The sequence below is a fragment of the Sciurus carolinensis genome, chromosome 16, assembly GCF_902686445.1.
Source record: "Sciurus carolinensis chromosome 16, mSciCar1.2, whole genome shotgun sequence".
In the NCBI taxonomy this organism is placed as follows: Eukaryota; Metazoa; Chordata; class Mammalia; order Rodentia; family Sciuridae; genus Sciurus; species Sciurus carolinensis.
Window position 1 is genome coordinate 64,787,602 of NC_062228.1, and position 23,357 is coordinate 64,810,958.

At 55.1% G+C, this 23,357-nt stretch overlaps 1 long non-coding RNA gene across 1 annotated transcript; it reads right to left on the minus strand.

The window, feature by feature from the left end:
* Positions 1-7,181: 7,181 nt before the first annotated feature.
* Positions 7,182-9,564, minus strand: LOC124966950 (uncharacterized). Its single transcript, XR_007105441.1, has 3 exons — positions 7,911-9,564; positions 7,601-7,805; positions 7,182-7,246 (listed from the first exon to the last, which is right to left on the minus strand). It is a non-coding gene; the product is annotated as an uncharacterized LOC124966950 (long non-coding RNA).
* Positions 9,565-23,357: the final 13,793 nt, after the last annotated feature.

Below are 23,357 nucleotides of genomic sequence, written 5' to 3' on the forward strand. Positions count from 1 at the left end.
ATTGAGCTCATCAGGCTGGAGCTGTCTCCTCCAGAGAATGACTTGCACATGAGCTCCAGGGAGGACCACTTATCTCCTCTTGCCAGCCTGCTGTCCCACCATCTGTGGGCCTGCAGGGGCCTGCCTGTGTCCCACACTCCTGCAGTCACCGGGGACGCAGATCCAAGCCACACGAGATCTCCCTTCACACCTACTAGGCCAGCTGTAACTGTTACAAATGGAAAACAGTGAACCTGGGTGAGGATGGGGAGAATTTGGAGCCCCAGGCCTGCCTCCCTGCTGGAGGTGTGACATGGCAGGAGCCCCGGGCCTGCCTGGCTGCTGGAGGTGTGACGTGGCAGGAGCCCCGGGGCTGCCTGGCTGCTGGAGGTGTGACGTGATAGATGCTGGAAAACAGTGTGGCCCCTCCTCAACAGTTACACGTGGATTCCCATGTGACCCAGCAGGCCCACCTCTGGGTACATGTCTGAAAGGGTCAAAGCAGGGTCTCAGGGAGGCATTTATACCCCCATGTTCATGGCGGAGTGTGCACAATAGCCAAAAGGTGGGAACAGCCCAGTGTCCATGCACAGAGCTTGGGTAAGCAAAATGCAAGGTCTAGATGATAGACAGTGGACAGGCGCTCAGGCAGAGACAGTGATAGATTGGAATATGATTTAGCCTTTAGGAATGACATTCTGACACATGCTACTACTTAGTCCTCCTGTCTAACTGAAGCGTACCCTTTGACCATCTATTCTTGATTGTCTGAGGACCCTTCACGCTGTTCTTTATAGCAGCTGAGCCCATCATGTTCCCGCCAACCGTAAAATGCATGGAGACTTGGTTACTGTTTTGAGGGACAAGCACGGACAAGCACGAGATGCTGAGACAGAACATATCTGGGGGACACTCCGGATAGGAAGGCTCAGGGAACTTTGCAGTGGACTGGCAATGCCTGGGGTGCTGGCAGGTGGGAGAAGTATTTGAGAAAGGACAGCTTTCCACCCTGAGCGCCCTGTCTCACCTGCCCTGGAGCTGAGCTGCTTAGCCCTGATGGGGACGGCATTCCCAGCCCCCCAGAGGCCCTGAAGAGTGTGGCACGCTCCTGTGGCTGGACTTGAGAGAGCACAGATCTGGGGGCTGCAGAGTTTGGAGGGTTGACATCAAGGTGTCCCGACCACAGCCTACTGTCCAGGCAGCTCTGTTGGGGTGAAGAGGGCCTCCCCAAGACAGGTTGCTGAGTGGCAGCCCCAGCCTCCGCCACTAGGTATTGCTAGTGGGATTCCTCTTCTAGTTGGGACAACCACAGACAATGTCTCAGAAGTGCCAGGTTTCCCCTGGGATGGGGAGGAGGGGGCAAAATCTGAACCCAGATGAGGGCCCAGTTGTGAAGAGCGGTGACAGAGGGTGGGACAGCAGTGACTGGGACTGGGGTCTCTGGTGGCCTCATGGTGTGGCGTGCCTGGTGCCTGGGGGTGTTCCTGTGCAAGGGCACAGGATGCCCAGCTGCTGTGGCAGTGCCCTGCGTGAGGAGGCTGTGCAAGGGTCCTGTGGGCTCTGACCTTGACCTCAGGCTCGTAGCTCCGGGAAGGAAGGAACTCTCAAGCTAGACAGCCTCAGTGTCTCAGCAGCTCGCTTCCCGGGTCCCTGCCGCCTTACAGTGACTTTAACAACGGGCTTTCCTGAGAGCTGCACCAAGCTCCTCACAGTGCACTCAGCACTGTGGATTGCGACTGGGAAAAGCTGCAGGGATGTCCTGGTCTCTGTGACGTTGCTGAGTAGAAAGAATCACTGTTGCATGGTCTTTAACCTGAAATGAGACCTGTATGCATAAAGATTGCTGGTGAGACTCTTTAGAGCTGCATCTCCATCAGAGGGCAGAGCTCCACCTGATCCCAGCCTAATCTTCAAGATCTGTGTCTGAATCTTTATTTTCCAATCCTGCTTCACCCCTCACCAGACCCGAGAGTTTGGTCGCACTGGTGGCAGTGCCCAATGTTAGAAGGTCCAAGGCCTTGAAGTCCACTTCAGTACTAAGACCTCTTCCTGGAAACCTGCCCCCTGCCCGCTCTGGACTGGGTCCCTCCTCTGGATTTTGCAGGATCTTTGAGTACCTGAACTATTTTTCCAGATGTCCTTTATCAGTCAGTCAGATCAGGAATGAGAAAACCAGCATGTGGTGCAGAGGGTATCTCTTGGGATCCTGGAAATGAAGGGGGACACCTGGGATTCTCCGCTCTGATTTTTGAGTCCATAGAGGCTGGGAGTCATAAAAATGCCTGACTGAGCAGGAGCTGCTGCCGATCTGTGTGGTCTCAATGGAGAGGTCGTGCGGGCTGCTGGACACAGCGCGCCATAGCCTCTGAAGTGGGCCAAGGACCCAGAACGTCCCCTCAGCGGGATCTGCCCAGCTCCAGACTCCTGAGGCCAGAATTCCCGTCAGGGCGTCTGGGAGCCCTGAGTCTCCCTCCCAGGACACACTGCGGTGGAAACTTTACGGCTGGTTTTGTGGTGGTTTGAGGCACACCCCAGGGCCCACGGCAGGACTGGGACCCCCATGGCGCAGTAACGTGCTTCCAGCCCAACGGATGACGCCTGGCAGGCGTGAGCCCCAGCGTGGGCAGAAGAGCGGCGGCAAGATCCTCCAGCAGTTCCTCTGCAGCCCAGGGCCCAGGGCGTGTGCCCCCCACCTCGCCTGGGCACAGAATCCAAGCCCAGCCGCACTCGTGCGAGAGTGTCCACAGGTGCCTCAGGGGAAGCAGGTGGGTCTGCGTGGGTGACCTTTTGGCAACTGGGCTGTTCGTGTACTGTCACAAAGTTTGTTCATTCAAAATCAGCAACTCTTTACTGAGCTCCTGCTACACATGGGCACCGTCCCGGGTTCTGAGGAGACGGCGGCAGAGCACAAGAAGGCCCTGTGGAGCTTGTGTGAAGGCGGGGGAGATGGACGGAATGCTCAATTTCTGTGGCAGCGAATTCCCATGAACCTCACAACGGAGCAAAGCAGTCTCCGTGGGTCAGGCTTAGGGGAGTTCTCCCCTCGGGGACCCCAGGCCTGCACCTGGGGTGTCGGCAGGGCCACCTCCTCATCCCAGGGCTTGCAGGGCCAAGAATCCACTCCTAAGCTCCCAGGTTGTTGGAAGAATTCACTTCCATGTGGTTCCGGGGCTGAGCGCCCCAGGTTTTTGTCGACTGCAGCCAGGGTACCCCCTGGGCTCCCGGAAGCTGGTCTCATTCTCCCAAAGTGGCCGCAGCTCTTCCCCACAAGTGTCTCCAGTGTGGCCTCAGTCCCTCAATCCTGGAAGGAGAGCTGCACCCCAGGGGGCATCCGGGCTGTGTTTCAGGGCAGGTGTGACCAAGGCAGCCCCCCTAGGAGAGTCACCCTCTGGGATAACTCGGATTCAACTGACTTGGGCCCTTGGTGACTTGGGGTGGTGACGCTCTGCCCCGAGTCATCTCACACAGTTAACAGTTTTCTCTGTGTGGCGACAGCTGATAAAATCAATCCACATAGCAAAAATCCTCATCACAAAACAGTGCTGCTAACTCCAGTCCTTGCGCTGGACGTTGGAGCTCAGATTTGAAGGTCCTGCATCTCCCCACGTCCTCCCACCCGCTTTCATCACCCCTGTTTTACCCTCCAGTCTTTCTTAGTTTTCGAGATGCCACATGTTGGTGAGGCCATGCAACGTTTGCCTTCTGCACCTACCTGCTCTCTCTTCGCCTGACATCCTCCACGTCCATCCCTGCTGTGAAAAATGGCAGGACTTCCTTCTTTTTAAAGGCTGAGCAATCGTGAGATGTCTGTATCTAAAACTACTCTGTGTCCTTTCTTGCACAGGAGCTAATGTCCAGAAGCATCAGAGGACTCGACGATGGAAACACAAATAGCCTGGTTTTTAAAAATGGGCAGAGGATCTGCATTCTATTTATTTCTTCAGATGGCCAACAGATCTATAAAAAGATGCTCCACGCCACCATCATCAGGGAAATGCAAGCCCCAACCACCGTGAGATGTCACCTCGTACCCGTCAGGTGCCACTGAAGAGGCGAGAAGGGAACCGTGGCCCTGCGCCTGTGGATGCCGCGGCCACTGTGGAGAGCTGTAGGAGGCTCAGAGAGGCTAAAGGGGGCCTCCACAGGAGCCAGGGACCCCCTTGGGGATCACAGCCAGGCAGAATGGACTGGCTGCCTGGAGACCCCTGTGGCCCAGGTCTCTGCAGCACGGTCCCCAATGCCAGGCCACGGAACAGCTGCACTCGTCCCTTCTCTGTGCCTGTGGGTCCTCCTCTGGACGGAGCCTCCCTGCACAGGCCCTGGCAGGTGGTCCCCCGCTCCCCGGCGGCCTGCCTCCCTCAGCAGACGGCCAGTTTTTTGAACAAGCCCTGCTTGCCCATCTGCACCTCCCACATGGGCCCAAGCAGGCCGCTTCTGTCACACCTGGTGGGCAAATATGCCCGGAGCCGGGACTCTGCCCAGAAAGCCCCAGGAGTTTCCTGGCCGTGGACAAGCTTCTCCCTGGGAGTCTCAGGGCTGCGAGCAGGAGGCTGGTGCAGAGGGACACGGAGCAGCAGCTGGGCATGGCCGTCTCTCAAGGCAAGGTGAGCGTGGCGGACACACAGGGCTGAGTGGACACGTCCTGCAGGGCTCGGGAGGGAAGTGGCTCCACCCTCGTGCTGAGGGTCCCTGGGTGCAGCTGGGCATAGGCCACCTCCGGTGGGTCCTCTGCAGCAGGGCCCTGCCGTGGGGAGGCACGCATGTGGAGAGGCGGAGGTGGGAGGGCTCACCTGTGTGTCCATCTGGCCGTCCTCCCCGGGTTGGGTGTCATCTGAAAGGGAAGAGGAGAGGGTGGGCGTCCTGTGCTAGAGACCTCAAATGACGTGGTCCCAGATTTCCGAGCGATGCCACGCCCCGAGGACTGCGACATCACGCTCCCGCCTCCCTTCCCCAGGCTCCCCCCAGGCAGGCGGCCCCTCGGCCCGTCCACTCACACTCGTCTCCTCCCTGGACGTCCACGGCAGGGCTGCAGGGGAGGGAAAGGGGCAGGGATGTTGAGGCCAGTCAGAGACCCGACACGATAGGACTGGGGGAGTCCGAATTGTCCTACCTCGTGTCACTCACGGGGCTTTTGGTCCCTCCACCAGGGTCCCCTACGGAGGGACGAAGGTCAGTCTTGGAGGGAGCTGCCAGCCCCTCCCCACAGTCCCCCCAAGTTCACCCTCAGCCCCAGGACACACTGTGTCTGGCCGGTTGGCGGTTCCGTCGGCCTTGGCACAGGTGGAGGAGGAGGCAGAGGAGGAGGGCAGCGGCTGCTGAGACCCCGACCACCAGGGGACTCGGGGGACCTGGGGGAGAGCACACACTGAGGGTCCGCCCTGGACTCTGCGGCGCCACCTCACCCACCCAGCAAGACCTTCACCCAAGGGTTGCTGGCCGCAGGGACGGCAGCAAACCTGCCCAGCGAAGGAGTCAAGCGAGATGGAGGGCGACTCCCAGAGACAGACTCCACGGCAGAGTGACAGGCGCCCCAGAGGGATTCAGAGGGAAGTGAGCAGGGAGAGAGACACCGGGTCTCCAGGAGAACTGCCTTCCTGCAGCCGGAAGGACTTCCCAGAGCAGAGGTGAGAGGCGCTTCCGGGGCCCATGACAGACGGGAAAGGTGCAGAGCTCAGGGGCAGCCGGCCACCGCCGGAAACAGGACACAGGACGTGGGGGCCTCGGAGCAGCGCCTGCCGTCAAGTCTCAACGCATCGAGCACCCACAGAGTGGCGGACCGGGACGAGAAACTGTGGTTTCACACACTGGGTTTCCTGGGTGCTGAGTGGCTTTAGGAGGCCAGCTGGAAAGTGGAGGGATCACTAGGGACCAACCTGCAAGGTCCTGGGTGACAGGTGATCTTGGTGTGACAGGGTGACAGTCACAGGACTGAGAAGGGAGCAGATCTGAGGGTGGCACCGAGGGGGCAAGACTGGCGATGGAGGCTGTGGGCACCGGTGCCCCCGAGAGAGGCAGGGGAGGTGGCCGGACACCCACCAGCCAGGAGCTCTGCCCTCTGGTGACCGAGCAGAGGCAGTTCTCCCTGGCTGTGCGACTCGGTCCACAGGATCGATTTTGACTGGAGACATAAGGTTAAGAGCTGCCGTGCAGGGTGACCAGGCACAGCTCACTGCCAGCGCGCCACACGGGACGTCAGATGTCTCCAGCTCCTCCCCCACCTCCCTGGCTCCTCTCCCTCGGGTGCCGGCTGCACATAGCCAGCCTAACCCAGGCCACTGTCACAGTGACCTGTCACTCCAGAAGGCCCCAGGAGGGTCTCTCACCCCTCCGTGCTGTGTCCCCTAGGGTCCCCATGCCCGGAGCACGTCCCTTCCCTGAGACCTGAGAAGACCCAGCTGGCCAGAAAGGGGAAGGCCTGCGGGACTGGGCCCCAGGAGCCCAGGCAGGAGCCGCGCCTCCCTGCACGGCCTGCGGGTCATGGCCAGCGTCCATCCTGGGCAGGGCTGCCACACTATCTACCCACCAGTGGCCACTCAGAGGTACAAAAGCTGTCACAGCATGACACAGAAAGGACCAGAAACTCACCTTCCGTGAAGAAACTTCAGAGACACTTGAACATTTATGTCACCACCAGCTGGTGACGTGCTTACTGTCCCCACACAGAGAGGCACTGTGGGGAAGGGACTGCAGGGGTTTGGCTGCAACCGAGTAGCTCCATGGCCTGTCGCTCTGGTCACAAGGGCTGGCCTAGGTCAGGGAGCATCTTCCCATGGATGGAAAGGTCATCTCTTCCCCAACCACTTACTTTTATCTGCCCCAAACCGTCACAATGAATAGGTAAGCGCTCAGGTGGGTAAATCACACGGAGGGACCTCAGCTAAGGCTGGGTGAAGAGTACCACCACTGCACACCGGGGGCTGAACAGAACACCTCAAGACACCCCTGCAGCAACACAAAGGCACAGTGGTCAGACACACACTCACTGTGACTGAGAGCTCAGGGGGGTCACTGGGCAGTGACCAGAGATGGGGGCTGTGGCTGACAAAGCCATAGCACCTGTAGGTGCCCCCGTGGGCCTGGCCCACCGGGGAGATGAGGAAGGAGCTGTGGTCCTGCTGGGGACAGTCCTGGGGGAGGGAACTGCCCCGTCTCTGCAGAGTGAGGACGTCACAGGAAGTAGACGAGTGACAGAGCAGAGCCACCTGTCCTCCTGAGGCCACCTGGGGACCAGGCTGAGCTGTCAGGGAGGGTTTGTCCTTGTAGGCGCCTGGAAGAAAATAGACCCTGCTTTTAAGTCTATCATTAACATGAACCCCTCAGTCTCCACTCTGACGTCAGAGAGGGAAGCATGAAGCCCAGCAGATTTTAGCCCCTGGATGAATTCAGGGATGGAGAGACAAAACCCAGACTCCTCTCATCTTCCGGACCAAGGACCAGAGAGTGGCATCCGTGGCAGGAGGCTGTGCAACCCTGGGAGCTACAGCCAGGCACTGAGGGGACCTGGGGCCTTGGTCAGCACACAGGGAGAGGGACCTGGGCAGGGTCTGTGCTGGGCACACCTGGGCCAGCGAGGTGGGCAGCAGAGTCTAGAGCGGGGGAAGGTGTCCTGGCCTCTGCTCACCGGTCACCACCAGCTCCAGTGGGTCGCTGCATCCTGATGAGTCACCTTCTGTCCGGTATTGGCAGTAGTAAGTCCCCATGTGGAAGGGGGCCACGTCCTGGAGGGAGAACTGGGCCACGCCTGGGGCTCCCCGGGGGCCTCTCTCAGGCCACGACTCTCTGGTTTCCACATGATATACACGACACGCTGTCACCCTGGAGGGATCCTGCAGAAGATGGTCACAGAACGGTGCAAGGCAATCAGAGATCCTGGCGCTGCCCAGATGGAGGGCCGCAGGGACACCCCTGGGGAAGGAGAGGTCATCTCTCACCTGGTGTAGGAGAGCCCATCCTGGGAGGGCTGGGGGCTGCCCCTGGGTGTGAAGCCAGCCACGCCACCCTGACTGGCAATCCTGGGCAGCACAGGGACCTCCATCCTCCACCTGGGAGCTGGGTCAACCATTAGACCTGAATCCATCCTCAACATGGGACGTCACCAAGCCTGTGACCTGGACCTTCCCTGGCTCCCTGCAGCTCCACTCTCAGCATGGCCCAGGACAAGCTGCCTTCTGGGCACCTGCAAACTGCGGGCTTTGGAGTGACTCTGGGCTCTTGGTTCAGTCTCTCTCTTTCTGCATAGTCGCCCTCCTGGGGTGGAGAACATGACCTGGACCACGGACTCTGACTGCCTTGGAGCCGTGGCTGTGCTTTGCCGTGGGAACTCTCCGTGCAAAGGTGCAGGACGAGACTGCCCAGGAGCTGTGCGAGGCAATGCCCTGACTGAGGAAGCTCTGTGCCAAGGTACAGGACCATGGGAGTGCTGGCCTCGAGCTCAGACACCAGCTGCAGGGGACAGAGAGTTCCAAGCATAACAAGATAACCTCAGTATCTTGCAAGTGCGGCCTTCAAGCCTGCCTGCGCTGGAGGGACTTTCCCACAGATCACCTTTTGATGATAAAACCTACGTGATCGACCTGCTGCACCAGCTCAGATCGCTGCTCCTCCATCAGAGGACAGTGTCCCGCCTGGTCCCAGCTGTCTCTTTATAAATGTTCAGGTGTCTTTCTTAATCCCTTTGCCCCTTGCAAGCCTCTAGGGTTAGACCATGTGGGTCACCCCCACATTGGGGCACCCCAACAACTCTCAGTCACTCTCTATACCTGTCTGTCATCAGTGAGTCACTGTCTATCATCTGTCACTAGCTATCCACCTGGCTATCATCCATCACCTCTCTCTATCTGTCCTCCCTGTATCTCCTGAGTCCACACCTCTGAATGTCCATCTGTGTACACACCCTCGCCTGCACCCTGAAACTGCTCACCTGAACTCCAGACTAGCTGACCCACTTAAACCAGTCGCCCCCAGTTCAAAGGCTCCATTTCTTATGTCCTAAGATGATCTCCTTCTGTATTCAAAAGACCTAATCTGCTGGGCAAAAACCCAGAATAACCAAAGCAATCCCAAGCAAGGAGAGCAATGCCAGAGGCACCTCCATTCCTGATCCCAAATCACACCACAGAGCTATAGTAACGGAACTGCATGTCACTGCATCAAAACATAGACCAGTGGTACAGACTAGAAGACACAGAGACAGCCCACACATCTGCTGTCATCCGATCCTTGAAAAAGGTGCCAAAAACATACCCTGGAGAAAAGACAGCCTTTTGAAAAAATGGTGCTGGGGAAAATGGTAATCCATATGTGCAAGAATAAAACTAGACCCTTATCTCTCTCCCTGCACAAAAGTCAACCCAGTGTGGACCAAAGACCCAGGACTTTGACCACAAACTATGCGATTGCTGGAAGCAACGTAGGGTCAAGGGTCAACAATCCAATAGACTGGTGCAGCACCAACCTCCTTAACAAGACACCTAAAACTCAATAAAAGCAAGAATCAATAAGTGAAATGGCATCAAACTGAAACGCTTCTGCACAGTGGAGGAAGCAATTATTAGCATGAAGAGAGAGGCTGCAGATGGGAGAGGATCTTTGCCAGCTACTCCTTCAACAGAATATAGAAAGAACTTGGAAGGTTAAGGTCACAAAACAATAACCCAATTAATAGGTGGACAAAAGAACTAAATGGACACTTCTCAAAGGAAGAAATAAGAGTGGTCAACAAATATGTGAAAAAAAAACGTTCAGCATCCCTGGCAATGAGGGAAATGCAAATCAGAACTACACGAAGCCTCCCTCTCGCTGCAGCCGGAAGGGCAATGATCGAGGACACAAACAGTAACAAATGCTGGCGAGGACATGGGGAACAGGGACAGTCAGACATTGCTGGAGGGGCTGCAGACTGGGACAGCCACTCTGGAAAGCAGCGTAGAGGGTCCTCAGAAAACCAGGACGGAACCACCACATGACCCAGCTGCCTCCCTCCTCAGCATTCATGCAAAAGGACTGAGTTGGCACGCCTCGGCGACTCGGCTACCTCAGTGTTGATAGCAGCTCAAGGCACAATAGCCAAGTCAGGGAACCAGCCCAGGGGCCGTCCTCAGAGGAACAGATAAAGAAAATGTGGCGTGTTCACACTGTGGACTTTTACACAGCCATGAAGAATGAAATCGTGGCATTTGTAGCGAATGGGTGGAAAATAGAGACCGTCAGGCCAACGGAAATCAGGGGTGGAGTTTCCCCTCCTATGCAGAAGCCTGAGCAAAGTAAGGGAGGAAAACGGGGATCCCCGGGAAAATCGGGACACAGTGGAGAGGGGAGCGGGGAGGGGACGGAGGAGGCTGGAAAGGGAGGAGCGCGGAACAAAAGGGAGCAAACTATGCTGCGTACGCAGTGAGGGTACCACGGTGGAGTCCACCTTCGTGTGCATCTGTAAAAACCAACTGGAACTGGAAAAGAGGACGGTAACGGGAAGGGGAATGCAGGGGCAGGTGGGCGGGAAAGGGGACGCCGGAGGCCAAGGGCCCGAGTCACACCCTCCCGTGTCTGGCTATGTCAAACACGGCCTAAATCACGGGCAATCAAGGGACCTAATACCCGGTGTTCCTGAGAGGAGAGGCTGACCTTTGCTCCTGGGCACTGTGACCACGGGCTCTCCTCGACCACCTGGGGCTGCAGCCGTCAGTCCCTCTGCTCATCAGCTCTGCTGGCCCTACTGCCCTGGCACAGGGGACGCTTCTCTCTGGTCCCTGCTGTGTCCTGCTTGGCCTCCTTCCCTGGGCTCCACCTCCCCACCCCCCCACCCTGCAGCCTGGGGGCTTTCAGAAGCCACTGGCCCTCCCCCACGGCCTCCAGCAGGTGGCCCCGGACACAGGAGCACGCACCCCTGGGCCTGGCCTCCTGGGCACTGAGGGGCCTGACCCTGACCCTCCACCTCCCCCGGCTCAGCCACAGCTTGGCTAGACCCGGTCCCGCCCCGCGGAGGCCACGTCCACACCATGGGCTGCCCTCCCCACAGCGTGGCCCTGCCCACGGCCCCAGCCTCCCCTCAGCACAGAGCTCCCACAGCAGCAGGGGACCCCACAGCACCCCTACAGCCCACTGTCCCCAGCACACGCCCGCCTTTCCCTGGACCCCTGCTCCGCAGCAGGCTCCTCCAAACACAGAAGCTCCTCGTCCCTCTCACTCCTCTGCTGTCAGTCACAGGCCGGGGCCACTGCTAGGTGCCAAGCCCGTCCCAGCACACAGCAGGCTGGGGTCACAGCCAGGGCCCTATCTGGATCAAGAAGGCATGGACTCAGCGTTGAGGCATTTTAACCATGAGCGTCCTACCCACGGTGAGCTGAGGGTCTGAGCCTTGGAGGCCAGTGCTCTCGCCCGTGGACTCTGGTCACGCCCACAGGGCGGGCGCCGCACCCCACCAGGGGCCCTCGGCCTACGCTCACCCTCAGCCCCCTTTCCCATCAGGAAGGAGGAACTGGGCTCAGGGGAGGCCGAGCTCACAGGAGGCTCAGAACCAGACAAGGCCGAGGTCTGCATTGAGCAACAGCTGGGCCCCGTGACCTCACCTCTCAGGGACCAGAGAGCCACAGCCGCCCGGGTGACAGCCGGCAGAAAGGACACCAGACACAGGAGCACACACGGCCCCCGTCCTCAGGGGACAGGTGTCCTGGGGAACATCCCAGCCCTGTGTCTCTGGGTCCTGGTTCGTCTCTGCTGTTCCCGGGCAGCTCTGGATGCCAGGGAGATCCCTTCAAGACGGACACCAGTGAAGACCAGTACTGAAGGGAGACAGTGGAGCCCGGACCTGGCAGGTCCCTGGCACATCCCTGGCACGAGTCCGAGGCTCCACACGCTCTTCCAGTGTCCACCCAGCCAGACCAGAGCTGCCTAGGACTGAAAGGGGGAGACTCACCTCCCTGGGCCTGGATCCTTTGGTCCACAAACAGCACTGAAATACAGGGAGGCCTGGTGAGAGGGCAGTGCCCTGTGACCCTGGACCCCACACCTGAGCCCTCCCCAGACCTGGTGCAAGAGGGGACACTGGGTCAGGGGGTGACCCACGGCCACCACGTGGCCAGAGCCTATGGAGGAAGAGTCCCCCAGAGGAGCCAGGTCTGGAATCTCCATCTTTACCCTCCCCACCCCAAGCCCGTCCCTGCCACATCACCAAGTCCAAGCAGCAGAAAAGCCCCTGGGGTCATGGTGGTGCCTGGCCCAGGTCCCCACACACCTCACTGGCTGGACTCAGGAACCTCATGGGGACATACCCATGGCTGGAGCCTCCTGGGGCCCAGAGCCCCTCCCCACACGATGGTGACTTGGGCAGCTACACAGGAAGGGGAGGTGCTCCTGGTCAGCGGGTCCGGTCCTCACCCTGCACCCCTCCAGCATGGGCCTGCGTTCCTCCTGGGTTTCCTGCTCTGGTCTTTCAGCCTCAGAGACGTGGGAGAGGTGCCCACGCCTGCACTGGGTCTCTGGCCCCGCAGAGCTGGAGGAGGCCCTGTGCTTCCCCTTGAGCAGGGGCTGATTCTGGGTGGGCGAGGTAGCCCCCAGATCTGGGAATGTGGAGGAAGGGCCTGTGGGACCGGGAAGGGCGTGACGGTCGGCTCTTCACTGCTCTGAACAAACGCCCAAGAAGAGCCACCTGAAGGAGGAAGACGTGCTTCGTTCCAGCCTCAGAGGTCCAGGCGGGCAGCCAGGGGGACGCGCTGCTCAGCCCGAGTGAGGCGGGCGCTTGGTGCAAGGGAAGCAGAGGAGGCTGCCGGCTCGGGGCAGCCCGGGAGGAGAGAGGAGTGGGAGCCAGTCTCGGAGGGCAGGCCCCCGTGTCCCGGCCCCGACAGCGCCCACCTCCCCGGGTCCATCCTGTCCTCAGGATCCACTCCCTTCCCAGAAGCCCCACCTCAGGAGCACACGAGGCTTCGGGGACATTCCAGGTCCAGACCCCAACACCAGGTGTCCCTCAAAGCCCTGACCACCATGTGACCTGGCCTCGTCCACGGAAACCCCCCCCCCCCCGGTGGAGGGGCACCAGCCATTTCCTGAGGCCCACCACTGGGGTTCCTGCCTCCTCCTTCCTCATCCCACTGACACCCCTGAGAGTCAGCAAGAGCCGCTCACGTCACCCTGCATCTCTGTGTTGGGGACCAGACTGGTGGCTCTCTGGTGGCACCCACACAGAGATGCAGCTACGGTGTCTCAGTGTAGATCCAGCCAGTGGCCGTCAGCCAAGGTCACCTGTGCCCAGCACCAATGGCCCAAGCACCTCACCACCTCCCTTGTCCAGTGTTCCCTCCTCAGTACATGTCCCTTTGTCCTGCAAGAACCGAGGGACCCTGCCGGCTGGACAGGCACCTTGCTGCTCACCACGCCTCAGCGGGTCAGCACGGCCAGGCCCTTGTGTCCACCTGCCGTGCTCCACGGGATGAGGCCGCCACAGAGAGCTGGCCCTCCCAGTGCCACAGGAGGCCCAGGACAGCCCTGGCGCTCACAGCCGCCGCCATCTTGCTGGGCCTCCTCCATGGCTTCCTGGTGACCAGCAGGGACCTCTCCATGTGGAGGGTGGAGAGGAAGCTCAGGGGTGCCTCTCCCTACAGACCCAGAGAGAGGAAGGGCCGGCGTCCTGCAGGAGGACCAGCCCGTGAGGCCGAGGGTGCAGTGGGGCAGGGGCGCCCTGTAACCAGGAGCCCAAGTCCCTGGAGGAGCAGTCACCTCCACGAAGCCACCTTCGCCGAGGACCAGTGTGCCCGACGCTTTAGGTCGGGTGGGCCAGAGAACCCAGGCGAGCAGTCTGCAGCGGGGTTCTGGTGGTGGTCCGGAAGGCGGGTAGAGGAAGGCCAGCTCCTCTGTGACCCCCGTTTCTGTGGGGGGGGGGCTGTTCACTCTTGTTTTGTCCATAGCTACCTGCTGCTCTTCAGGTGCACACGTAAGCTGGTCCTGCAGCATCTGCTGTCCCTGCTCAGGAGCTGCACCCAGAGGCGTGGTTGGGCCACACGCAGCCCCCTTTCCGTTTCTCTGGGGCCCCACGCTGTCTTTAGCTGCTCCAGTCTAGACACCCACCCCCAGAGGACGAGACCTGTTCCTCCCCGTCTCCACCATTCACCTCTTGCCTTTGACGACTGCCGACTGCCATCCCAAGAGGCGGGAGGTGACAGCTCAGGATGAGTGACGTCCACCACCTCTGCTCAGAACTCCAATACAGAGGGAAAGGTGGATCCGGGTAGCAGGAGGACGCGGGAGACGGAGGTGAGGGCACAAATTTCACTGGTGCACTGTGAGCGCACCTGGAGGTCCGAGCCCAGCAGAGAGACTGTGGCTAATGAACTTGTCTCCTGCGCTGGAAATCCGCTGGCGTAGGCCTCCGGGACTTTTATCCCCAGAACAGAAAGGCAGCTGTGTGAGACGACGCTACAGCTCAGATGTGTTTTTGTCCCAGAGTCCACCTGCCAGAAGCTGGTCTCCCTGTGGCAGTGCTGGACCTTTAAGGGGCAGGGCCTACGGGAAAGCAACCAGACCACCAAGCACATCCTCAGTCCTCCATGGGGGATTAGCTGGACTCCCAGGAGAACGGGTTGTTCAGCCAGGCCACCCCAGGTGCTCAGTGTCCTCTGCCTGCAGACAGCTCCCTCTTACCACTTCTCCACGCCACCACACAGCCAAGGAGACCCTCGTCAGGACCTGGTGTCATGCCCCCCACCCAGCCACCAGAATTGTGAGCCAAATAAACCTTTTTTTATTTTATAAGTGTCCCAACCTCTGGGATTTTGTTGCAGCAAGAAAAGCCAAACAGGACCATGGGTTTGTTTATTTGTTGCCCATGGTAATCATTGCACTATGTCTATGTGCATCAAAATATTCTGCTGCATACTTTAAATATACACAGTAAATAAAAAAATTAATAAAGATCACATTCAGTGAAATGAAAAGAAAAAATGGGGGAAAAGACCAGGAGAGGGGCTCAAGTCAATGAGGTTTAAGGAAGGAAAAGAAAACAGTTCCGTGAAAAAATATCTAGAACAAAAAGGATTCAGGAAGGACCAAAGGCAGCCAAGGCAGATGTCACAGAGACATCCAGAGAAGAGAGGAAAGGCCCTGGGATGTGGAGGGTCCCCTCTAAACACAGCCTCCTGAAGGACTGGGGCCACAAGTCCCAGCACGCACAGAGCCCAGGATGCCCACGCTCCTGCAGATCCTTCCACTCCGCATCTGGAGCCCGCGCTTAAGACAGCTCTCAGGCTCCCTGCTGCCGCCACTCCTCTTCTGCTCTGCAAGCGTCCAGCAGTGGAGCCCAGGTCCAGCGGGAGCAGGCTCCCGGGCCTGGGAGGATTCCAGGGAGGAGAGAGAACGGGACATGGACCCACCGCGAGTCCACCCACGCTCACACCTCAGTCCTCACCCGCAGCGGGGGATGAGTCCCCCAGACCCTCGGCGTGGACCGAAGGCCCCCTCTTCCATTCTGGGCTTGGGCAGGCCTGTAGGTGGCTCCTGGGACAAGGGTGCAGGACAAGACATGGCTGGCTGCCCAGTCCTCATGGACGACGTGGAGACGCAGAGGACCACGGATGCTGAGGGAGCTGGAGGCGGGGAGGCATCTGCATCTGGGCCCTCTGCTTCCCCGCCACCAGCTCCACTGCCCAGGCTGCAGACTGTAGACGCCAGTGGGAGGCTCAGGGGACACTGGAGTGGAGAGGGTGCCTCCAGTGACCTGAAGCTCTAGGCCACAGGGTTGGCAGGGACACACAGATCCACAGCCACGTGTGCTAACAGGAGCTCGGGGGCTTCCCAGCCTCACCAGCAGGTCCACAGAGGCACAGCGGGTGCCGAAGAGCCTGGATTCCCTGTTCAGGGGCCAGTCTTACCGTCCAGTCCCACTTCCGGGCTGCCACAGTCGCCTCCCTGGGCCACGCCCCACCCTGCTCCCCTTCCTCCTGGCTCACGGGCCTCCTGCTGAGTGCTTTCTGCCTCTGGCTGTGGGACACTCCTGTCCACTGCAGGCCTCTGGCATTCTGAGCCCTGAGCCCAGCCCTGCCGAGTCAGCGGGCTCCCAGGTCGGTCCACACACCTGGGGTGTTGACCCCGAGGCCGCCGCCCTCCTGCCTTGGGTGCTCCTCTCCCACGCCGGCTTCCCAGCCTCAGCAGCTTGCTGGCAGGAAGCAGGGTCTTGACCCCTCCTGTCCTCCTGACACCCACCCTGCAGCAAGGCCTGGTGTGGTGGGGACCACACGGGCGGCGGATGCCCTCAGCGCTGGACAGCCCCCAGCTCAGGAAGGACCTGTGTACAGCTGACACACAGCCACATGCCCAGATCCAATGGGCCTCACCCAGAGACCCTTGAGGACCAGCCCCAGCCCACGACGTGAAGGGACAGGCCCCATGACATATGGCCCGAGTGCCCTGTGGGCAGAAGGTCCCTCACACCTGTGCTGACCTCCTCCTCAGGCACTCCTGGGACACCCTGGGACACAGACGCTGCTGCCAGGCAGGGACTTTACTCACCTGTGACCGAGAGCTCAAGGGGGTCACTGGGCAGTGACCAGAGCTGGGGTCTGCATCTGAAAGAGTCATAGCACCTGTAGGTGCCCCCGTGGGCCTGGCCCACCGGGGAGATGAGGAAGGAGCTGTGGTCCTGCTGGGGACAGTCCTGGGGGAGGGAACTGCCCTGTCTCTGCAGAGTGAGGACGTCACAGGAATGAGGCATGTGACTGAGCAGAGTCACCTGTCCTCCCGAGGCCACGGGGGACCGGGCTCGGCAGGCGGGAGGACTTTTCCCCATGTGCTCCTGGAAGAGCGTAGCGTCTGCATCAGGAGGGAGCTGTGCCCTCCGTCACCATTCTGGTGGTCCGACCTGAGAGAGGGGAGGACCAGGTGGGGGGATTTAGCCCCTGGTAGTTTACAGGAATCACTGGGACAAACAGAACTCCTTTTCTTAGCTTTCACCACCCAGGATGAGAAATGAGCCCATGTCTGCCCCAAGAAGGGTGTCCAGGGGCTCCGCCACCTCTCGGGAGGACGCTGAGACCCCAGGCAGCAAGAGAGGGAAGGGACCCAGACAGAAGGGGGCAGAGACGGAGGGCAGGGTCTGTGCTGGACACGCCTGGTCCAGGGGAACGGGCTGTCCCTGGCCTGTCACCACCTGCTCCTGTGGGCCACTGCGTCCTGGCCAGGCTTTTCTCCCCAAGTGCACAGTAGGAAGGCCCTGCGGGGACATGCCCCCCCCAGGAGACCTCAGCCTCTTCCTGGTCTCCCCGCGGGCTTCTCTGGGCTCCGCTCTGTGCAGATGTTGTGCTCATTCCTGGCAGGGTCTGCAGAGGACGGTCAGAACTTCCTGGGGGAAGGTCGCTGGAGGAGCGCTTGCAATTACAAAAGATCCTGAAGTCACAGAGCCCAACTCTCACTTCCTTAGGACACCACAGGGCCGCACACTGTGTGGGTGTCTGGTTAGAGTCATGGGGGTGGTCCCCGCAAGCTGCATCCTGACCCTGTGCTATGGTTTGGATGTGAGGTGGCCCCCAAAGGCTCACATGTGAGGCAGTGCAGGAAGGTTCAGAGGGAAACACTGGGTTGTAGAGTCTTAACCCAGCCCCTGACTTGATCCCCATGGGACAACTGAAGAGGTGGGTGTGGCTGGGAGGCGGGAATGGGGCGTGGCTCTGGGAATGGGGCGTGGCTCTTGGAATGGGGCGTGGCTGTGGGAATGGGGCGTGGCTCTGGGGTAGACACTTTGTATCTGAAGAGTGGAGTCTCTGCCTTCTGATCGCCATGATGCGGGCTGCTTCCCTCTGCCACGCTCTCCTGCCGTGATGCTCAGCCTCACCTTGAGCCCCGAGGAATGAACTAAGACCTCTGAAACCACGAGCCCACAAATAAACCTTTTCACTTCTGCAATTGTTCTAGTCAGAGTATTTAGTCACAGCAGCAAAGACAAGCTGACTAAAACAGAAATTGGTACCAAGAAATGGGGTCATTGGGGTGACTAATCTGACCATGTGGTTCAGAAGCTTTTGGAGCTTCCTGGAATTGGTGGGAGGAATTCTGAGAGGCTTAGCAGTTCAGGCTGGAAATGCTCTAGATAGTTGTAAGTGGAGATTAACGGCCGCTTCTGTTGGGAGCTCAGAAGACCAGAATGGCGATAGGTCTGTGATCAGCGAAGACAGGACTCAAGAAGGTTCAGGAACGCTCTGTACCTGGGTCTCTTAAAGAACATGTTTGTATTTGCCACTTTGAGAAATTTTACGACAGGGACACGTTTGTGTCAATGACATGAGAGCAGTTTTGTCCTGAGGTACAATGACTGGTTGATCCAGAACAAAGAGAGAAATGTAGGGCAAATCCTGAATGAATATACAAAGCTCTGGACAGAGGCAGAAGGGGGTTTTTCTTGTCAGAGTCAAAGCTGACTGAAGTTTGATGACTACGCTGGTTTCCATTGTTACCACAGTGGATCACCACAAATGTAATAGCTTAAAACCACTCAGACTTATCTTCTTACAGTTCTAGAGGTCAGAAGTCCAAAAGGAGTCTTTCTGGGCATTCCTTCTGGAGACTCTAGAAGAGAAACCATTTCCTTACCTTCAGGATTGTGCAGACTTCCTGGATTCCTGGGTTTAGGGTCCCTTTCCATCTTCAGAGCCAGCGACAAACCAGCAAGTCTTTCTCACACTGTGTCGCTCTTGATAATGGAGATAAGATGATACCTGAGATAAGATCTTACTGGAGACTCTATTCTCTACTCTTGCGTCTTGCGTGAGAGGATTTCAAGCAAGACACGAGATGTAGTAAAAAGCATGGCAAAGTTTATTAGGAGAGAGAAAAAAGGGGGGAAGGACACTCTCAAGGCAGAGTGGATCCTCTCAAAAAGGAGAGTGGCAACTGACTTCTTTGTAAGTTCAGTTCTATTGGGATGGGAGGGAGGTTTCTGGAGAATCTCACCCAAGCCCTACCTCGGAGCTTCTGATTGACAGTAGGATGGTCCAAAGGCAGCTCTCGGTCATTCTGGTTTGCGTCAAGGTCACAAAGGCCTCCTTTCATTGTGGTCTGGTTTGGATCAGGGTAACTGCTCTTTTTATCCGTGGAGGAGTTTTTGGACGTGTGTCTTCAACCTTGAGAGAGAAGGACAACCCAGGATATGAGAAGCTCTTAGTCAAAGGCTGCCATCTTCTTACATTAGAGTTGGGTCAGAATGGCCTTGTGTGAGCTGCTGCAAAGAAAGACGTGTAGGCTCCGTCTAAGAATTACCCTTTAACCCCATGTTCCCACTGCTCACGTCTGCCTGCTACCTAACACTCCAACATCGACTCTTCTGCCCCTCTCTTCCATATCTAAATGACCATTGTGATTACATTGGGTGTACTAGATACTCTTGTTATTTTTAAGGTCACATGATTAGCAAACTTATTTTTATTAGCAAACCTTCATTCTCCCATGCAATGCATTCACAAGTTTCAGGGATTATAATGTGGACATCATTGGGAGGTGGGTATTATTCTGCCTAATCCAATGAATTTCTTTATAAGACTTCCAAAAGGGAACTTCATTTCAAAGATTATATTGGTACAAAAGTAGAAGTTGGTCTTGCTTCTGCGAAAATGGCAAAATTTTCTTTGATTGTTAGCCCACTCTGAGATGAGGTGGTAAAGGGTTATGCTTATCTTCTGTGTGATCTGCTTAGATAACTGCCCAAATCACTCCTGGGTGGGGAGACTCTTAAGTTGCTTAGCAACCGGCCCTTTGCCCCAGAAGCTGAAGAAGCTGAAGCCTGAGGACTTGACATAAACCTCAAAGGATTCACCTCTCAGTCAGCCATGCAAGGCCTGGATTTCTCTCTGGACACTAAGGGAGAGTCATATCTCAGCCATTATAGAAGCCTAGTGATGTACTTGGGTGATGCACTCACAAGAGAGGCAACCATGACCTTGAACAGCATCACCAAGGGCACTGATGTGCAAGTACCAGAGCTTCGAGAAAAGAGACCAGCAGTCTTGCATATCCCAAAGATCTTTTGGAATCTACTTGCCTCATTATCTTGGAGTTTAAGTCCTGTTCTTTATTTTAATCAACCATTTATGTTAATATTACTCTTTTTTATTTCAATCATGGCTTCTTTAAGATGCTAGATCTCCAGCATTCTAAAATCACTGACTTGGCCAGTGTGTCTCAACACATTGTTCAACTGATTTTGAAGAAACAATGCCAACAAGAGATGGAGGGATTATTTTCTAAACCCTCCTTGTCTGTCTTGGGAGGTCCATGATTGTGACTCAGCTGTTCAACAAGGAATGATACTCATCATCTTCAACAAACAATAAAATTGACAGTGGTGAACTATCTGAACCCTGTGATTATGCTAAGTAGTGAATCAGTTGAGAAATTCTTCCACCTTTTAGGACCCATTTTATCCCAAGAAATGGCCAACTAACAACAGCAAACGATCACCCTGCACTTGCAAATTCAGAAATATGGCCTTCCTCCACCTTTCCTCAATAATTCCCTTGTTTTATTAAATTCCAAGTTCTCTATCTCTTCTTTGAGTTGTTCATTATTAAGCATCCTACCTGTTGCAATATCCTGAATAAAACATTGTGTTGCCTAGTACATTCTGTCTTTCACAAAAGCAGAAAACCATTCATAAATTTTCAGTTTCCCAAGTTGATTTTTGCTTCGCTTGGAACCCCAGTCCTGAGGAGCAGTGTCTTGGCTGGTAGTTCAGAGCAAGGGATTTAGAGGAAGCCTCACATTCTGACTCCACCACTCATACTATGTGACCCACTTAGGTAAGGGACTGGGCTTTTCTGTGACTCAACATACTTATGCATAAATGGAGATCATGATGATGATGGCAATGAGGGGGACAATGCAGATGGAACCTACATCACAGGACTGTTATGTAAAGAGCTCATGACAAATGTCTGGTTCAGAGAGTTACATATGTGTTTGCTGCTATTGTTTGAAGAACATCTTAGGCTCACCGAGAGCTGATATTCTGAGGAGAGTTTATGTCCCATTCCGTACTTCTGAACTGAAATTTCATATTCACTTTGGACCCTAGAGCTTGCACAGTGCATAGTGTTGAACAATAAATGTTGACCAAATTAGTGAATGTATGTATGTATGTATGGATGGATGGATGGATGGATGGATGGATAGATGGATGGATGGATAGATGGATAGATGGATGGATGGATGGATGGATGGATGGATGGATGGATGGATAGATGGATGGATGTATGGATGGATGGATAGATGGATAGATGGATGGATGGATGGATGGATGGATGGGTGGGTGGATGGAGAGATGAAAGAAGGAACGCACTCTGGGTGAGAAAGCAAGCCTTATTCTAAACAAAAGATGACTGCTTTTAGTAAAATGCAGTCTTTCTTTCCACAGCTAAATGAACAAGTTGAATTTCAAGCTCTATGTCACAGATGTGCCATTAAATGCCCAGAAATCAAATCAAATATATTCCCTGGGGACAGGGAGGTGACACAGGCAGCTGATCTGATCCAGAACACTACTCAGCATTCTGGGGTCCAAGCGTGTGAGGCAGCTCGCTCTAACTTCAATTAAAGACAGCTGTCTCTGGAAACCTGGTTTCTTTCCTTAGGGAAATAGAGTATAGACTGAAGTCTAGCCAGATTGAGATGCATCACTGTTTAACTGAGCGCAAAACCTGAATTCACAATTTTTGATTTGTCGGTAAGACAGAAATACTTTCAACATATAATCAGCTCCATCTTTCTTCACACCAAACGGGAACACACAGACTCATCCAGGCACTAAACGAGGGAAATCTTTTTAAACCTCAAAACAGACAGAACTGTATGTCATTTTTTTTTAATTAAACTGTAATGTGATATTCGATTTATGTCCTGAAACAAATCAATACACCAGGCAACCAGCCATAATTCTTACTATATTCTGCCCTCCAGTGGATTGCTGTCACATAGAACCCCTGAAAATTTTGTAAATAACCTATACATAAGCTTTCTTACAGACAGGATGTTCAATCTTGGGCATAAACTTTAAAAATGTTTTGCAAACACTAAGCGACAATCATTGAACTTTCCCCCTATTAATAGCCTTGTATTTAAATCAACGAGGGTCATAATAAAGTACCTTGTACATTTCCCCAGGAGCTTGACTCCCCTCTGTCACTTCCCCTGGCTGGTTGGTTGGTTGATTTCCATCTGGGCCATCTCATCAGTACAGCTGGATGCGACTAGTGCATCTAACAAAATTCACCCTGGTCAGACAGGAATCCCTTCATGCTTGCACTGTCTTGCTTATTAGAAGTGCAACTGGTTTCCTTCAACACCGTCTTGACACATCTGGTAAGCAAATGACAACTCTTTCTTCTCATCTGACAACAAAATCACAGATAACTGGTCAAGTTTAGAGTAGAATTTAGATCTTCCCATTTCTGGTGCCCCATGGTTGTGTGGGGTTCTGCCAGACAGCTTCCAAATCACCACCATTCTGACTTGTTCCACTCTGATTTTGGTTTGGTGAATTTTTTCTTGTCTTTCAGTGTCTGCCTGATTTCTTACCATACCTATTATATTTGGGCATTAACGTTTTCTGTTGTTTTAAAAAATACCTTAAATTAGGCTCTGTTCCTCCTCAGCTAATTGTCTCTCCATTTTTCTTTGCCAGACATTGCATAGCAAACATTCCATTAGGAATTGGGAATTTAATGCACAAGATTTTCTCAGAGCAGATATTTATGATGAATAATAAGCAAATAGGAGATCTCTCAAAGGTGACTAATTAGAAAAGAAAATGACCAGAGAGACATTTCTGGAAGAAAATTACTGGTTTTTATTTCCTTTAAAATAATTGTGACTGAAGTTATATTCAATTTAGTCCATTTAAATCTATACAAAAATATTATCATTCAATAGTAACAAGGCTCTTTTCAGGTGGTAAAAGACATTTTAAGAAGTGGAGTTTTAAAACATTGCCCTGGTAGTAATTCGTCACCATATTATTGGACACTAAAAATGTGCTTGCTATCTAATGAAATTTTAAAATAACAGCATACTGACCTATTTGGGTTTATTTTGAATGCATTTTTACATTCCCTCAATGCTTACAAAAATTAACATAGCAAATCATCTTTCTAACTTAGAAAAATAACTTAGAATAATAACCTCAGTTACATTTTAAATATTCCACAAGTCTTGATTATTCTCTTTATAGAATGCTTTAACAAAAGACTAAATGTGGATTAAGAGGAGTTCTTGAAGGTGACTGATTGGCATTTGACTTTATTATATTATATTATATATTTAACTTTATTATAATTTGTATGTAGTCAGTTATTAATTCTATTGCTCTAGATATATGCATTGAACATTTACTTTATACCAGAACCTTCATGAGAATG